Source organism: Aegilops tauschii, chromosome 3 (assembly GCF_002575655.3).
Source record: "Aegilops tauschii subsp. strangulata cultivar AL8/78 chromosome 3, Aet v6.0, whole genome shotgun sequence".
In the NCBI taxonomy this organism is placed as follows: Eukaryota; Viridiplantae; Streptophyta; class Magnoliopsida; order Poales; family Poaceae; genus Aegilops; species Aegilops tauschii.
Genome location: NC_053037.3, coordinates 291866305 through 291870900, shown reverse-complemented (window position 1 = coordinate 291870900; position 4596 = coordinate 291866305). Strand labels below are relative to the sequence as shown.

General features: G+C 40.5%; 1 long non-coding RNA gene across 1 annotated transcript; it reads left to right on the top strand.

The window, feature by feature from the left end:
• Positions 1 to 971: 971 nt before the first annotated feature.
• Positions 972 to 4315, top strand: LOC120976689 (uncharacterized). Its single transcript, XR_005772868.3, has 3 exons — positions 972 to 1304; positions 1418 to 3330; positions 3830 to 4315. It is a non-coding gene; the product is annotated as an uncharacterized lncRNA (long non-coding RNA).
• Positions 4316 to 4596: the final 281 nt, after the last annotated feature.

Here is a 4596-nt window from a genome sequence, read left to right as displayed (position 1 = left end):
ATTCTTTGGGTCATATCTTTGTCAAATATATAGAAAAACTGCCTTGCCTAGTTCAAAAATAATTCAACAATATTCATTTTCCTATTTTGTTCAGAACAACACTTTGTGAAGGAAGTACCACTTTGGCATGTCCAAATAGTATCCATTTTCTACGGTGCTTTCCTATGCCCAAAACCATCCTCCACCAAATGCCAGCTCAATCCATTCATTATTTTGATCCCAGCTTCAACATTTGTATTTATGTCCAGTGTGGTACTTTAAAAAGCAAGTACCACCTAGGCTCCTCCTGTTGAGCTGAAAATTTGTGAAGACAGTCTTCTTAGTAACTGATCATCCTCAACCAAAACTCACGCCCATTAGCCATGTACATTTCCCGTACCGCTAATCAAACACTTGGCTGCTATTCATGTTTGAGCATCGATCGGTCTCCTCGTGAGAATCTTATGTTGTAATTTTCTTCCTAGCACCTACCTGGGGAGTGCCCAACCCACTAGACATGCCTAGGCCACCCAGAACACATGGCAACGCCACGGTCACGCGAAGACCACGCGACGGGCATGCGAGTTTACGCGCTCTAGAGTTGGGGCCCTCGGCCACCGCCCAAACCTCGACGTATCGCCACCAAACCATGTATTTATGATTAAATAGGTACTTATGTAACTAGAAATTATTTTTGGAAAAAGTAAATAGCAAACTATGAGGCAGCTGCAGTTCAATTTGACCCGCTTCCAGCTGAATCGGCGAAAATTTGTCTTTTTCACGAGAGGTGGATCAAAACTTTTTACACCCAACCATTTTGTCAATTGTGCATTAAATATGTCCTAGTGTTTTAGAAAATTTATTTGGCCCAATTTTGCAACAATTATTTGGGAGGTCCTTCACAAAAAACCTCCTTTTGGGCACTCGAAAAATGGAAAATGGTTTTTTTGTCCAAAGAAAATGAAAACTTCCTTAGGCAACATAATGATTCAACTCGTTTCTTCTTTTGTTCCTACAAGACAATTCAACTTAACTTTAAAAAGTAACAGTAAATTTGGATACTGCCAGACACAAGAGAAGACTGTTACAACGATAGTATGTGCTACATTTGATCCTGGGTTGTATAACATATCTGTTACTGCAGGTCACCCATCCTCGAGGAGCAGAAGGAGGGACGCATCTAGCTGGCCATCAAGGGCCTGCTCTGCTCCTCTTCTTCCTTGACCATCGGTACCACCACGTTCCCGGGCTTCCAAGGTGCGCCAGCACACCGCCGCCATGCCTCCTCTGCTCTCCGGGCTCGGACCAATCGCTCGCCCCTTCAGGTATGCACGTCTCCTGCTATTATCTCAACCCTGTGAGTGCCAACTTGCCTCTTGCCTGCCAAGAGTGTTGACTAAATTGCTTCTGATACATGTATGTGTGTGTTTGTGTGCAGCCCAAGCCTTATGTGCACTTACTGGTTTACTAGTCCAGATTATGTGCACTTCCTGGTTAAAAATCTGCACTTATAATAGTCCAGGTTATGTGCACTTACTGGTTTAACCTCCTGTTAAAAATCTGATGCTATAATAGTCCAAATGTTAAAAATCGGATGCTATAATAGTCCAGGTTATGTGCACTTACTGGTTAAAAATCTACACTTATAGTTATGCTATTGCACTGTATACATGTGTGGTCAGTAACTAGTGCTACTGCTTGAACTCAAAATTTCTTTTACAAAGAATAAAAAAGATGAGCATTTCTCTAGCCAATGTCTGGAGTAGTTGCTGTTGTGTAGTCATCGGCTGGACCTATGCATCTCATCAAAATTTGCAATGATGTTTGTTGCCTAAGAAACTAGCGAATTATAGAGGCCTGAGATTCTTCTGTTGTTGTACTTGTACATGTAGCAGTGTTCTTGGCACTGTGACCTAAAGCAATTAGTTGGCCAATTGCAGTCTTGGCATGCTCTGTTGCTCTCCTAGTTGTTAACCTATGTGTAGTACGTAGGAATAGAGGTATGCTAAATCTGGCATTTTCAAGTATGTTGTGTTGCTGTGACTTCTCTCAGTTTAATAAGTCTGGCATAAGATGTATTTATTTAGACGAAGTATCCGCTTTCCTTGACATAATGATTTTTAGCTACTGCAGCATTTCTTGAAATGATTTTTATTCTAAGCATTTTTGTCATAGTCAATAAGCTAGTTCCTGAATCAAATTTGTTAATGAAATGTTTCTGTAGCATGCTATAGTTAATTAGTTGGCAAGTGTGATGTCCATTCGCTGGATTCCGTCGCCTGATTCCAGACGCCTCCTCTGTTTTTTGCTGGTCCGGCAGCACCGTCGCGTCGACGACGAAGGTGGTGACTGCGGCGGCGAGCGGCGCGAGTTGGTGGCTGCGGGACTCGGCGGCACGGCTCTCGTCAGCGGCGACAGAGGCGGTTGTTAGGCGAGCCGAGCGTGCCTCCTCCCCGTCCGCAAAATCGCATCCCTTTAACGCGTTCCATTTCGAACAGCCGGCGCATCAACGTTGTCGGTCCGTCGCCTGATTCCGACTAATCCAGCTTCTTTTGGTCTAGCTGGGCATTATTTTGAGTTCATATATGTCTTGTCACTCCATAGGTTATAGTGATTCCCTCTGTTTCCTTATATGTTCTTGTAGTTTGGTTGCTTTCCTGTTCATGCATGTTTGTACAGCTATATATAGTTTTGCTGTGAATCTGTCGTGCATGTATTGAAATGCAGGAAATGTTGAATACATGTTCACTCTCAGCTGGGATATTGAATTGTACATAGTTATGTGATTTATTCATGTCTGCTTCTTATCTTATTAAGTGATTATCTTTATGTCCTTGCTACCAGTAGGATGGTCAATAGCTTGTTTTGTAGTTCTCTACTTTATGCAAATAGCTTCCTGTAGCATTGTTCTACTATCTGTGTGATGCTGAACAATATGCTCTTAATCTGTTGCTATATTCTCACCAAATGCATAGTTTTTTTCTTAGACCTACTGTTAAACAAAATATTAACTTGTATCATTTTTTTCTTAACAATAAGCATAGAATTCCTGACTCTTATGTTATATGATCAGCTTACTCCTGCTTCAACAACTGTACTAATTCCTGACTGTTGTATGTAAGGAGTAAAATAGTTTACTTGAGTGATATCCACTGGTTCACTATCTTAAAGCACCTTTTTAGCATTGTGGGCTGCTAATAGTATTTTAGACTTACCATATCCTCTCTGGCGCGATGGCAGGAGTGCATGATAGACTACTAAATGGACAAGTATCTGCAACGTTCAGCGTCGAAGATGATGCTTACCAGATGTTCTACTACAACCCCATCCATATCATCGACATGAAGTTAGGTATCTACTCATCCTAAAATTGATGGCCTGAAGCTTGATGCATGTATAATGTGACACACACATCAGGATATCTGAACAATTTTGACATGTTTGCTCTGTTATCTAGGAGCAGGTTGATACTTGTCATTTGCCCTTTCCAAATATATCTCAGTTTTGTTGTTATGAGAATGTTATATGCATGGTTTCTTATTAGATCTCAAATTCTGCAGCTATGTTTCATTGTTAGGAGAATGTTATATAGCTTGATGCATGTATAATGTGACACACACATCAGGATATCTGAATAATTTTGACATGTTTGCTCTGTTATCTAGCAGCAGGTTGATACTTGTCATTCGCCCTTTCCAAATATATCTCAGTTTTGTTGTTATGAGAATGTTATATGCATGGTTTCTTATTAGATCTCAAATTCTGCAGCTATGTTTCATTGTTAGGAGAATGTTATATGCAGGGCTACACTTGATTATGTTCCCTAACTTTTCTGATTCATAATCCGCAGATTTTGGCATTCATTCGTCAAAAGTTGGTGTACAAGGAACTCCAGGAGAAGAATCTTTAAGTAAATAATTTATATAGATCAGGATCTTATGTTGTCGAGGTGGCTGCTGTTGTGACCAAAGATCAGCCTGGAGATGTGCATCATAGTTTTAGTTGATGTTGCCACCATGTTTTGGTGCCTGTGTATTTGATTGTATGTACACTTGATGGACCGTGTAGTCGTGTACGTGCTGTTTGAGTTTCATTTAGTGATTTCTGGATTTGATCATTTAATTGAGAAAATTATTTATTGTTTGCTGTTGAAATGTGTAAAATTGAAATATGTGATTGAAAAAGATTGAATGTTCTATTGGATCGAATAATATTTGGGCTCTAAAAAGGCAATGGCCCAAACAATAGTGCGCGGAATATTGTGCAATGATGCAAATATGATACAAAAAGGCTTAATGAAATGGACTCCGAAATAGATGAGGCCTTGAAATAAAAAGGCTAAATTACTGGGCCAGGCCCATGTAGCTAGCAAAAATTAACAGAACAAATGTAAAAAAGGCTGAATTAATGGGCTCGGCCCATATAAACACCCAATTGGACCGGGCTGATTCTAATTTTTGACCTTTTCAATTGGTCACAATTTTGCCACGTCAGATTGCCACGTCGGATCCGACGTGGCCTGGGCAGAGAGCTAGTGACCAAAACAGAAGGTCATGGAATCAACGACCTTTTGTTTTAGTCGTGGAATTCCACGACCTTCTCACAGAGAAGGTCGTT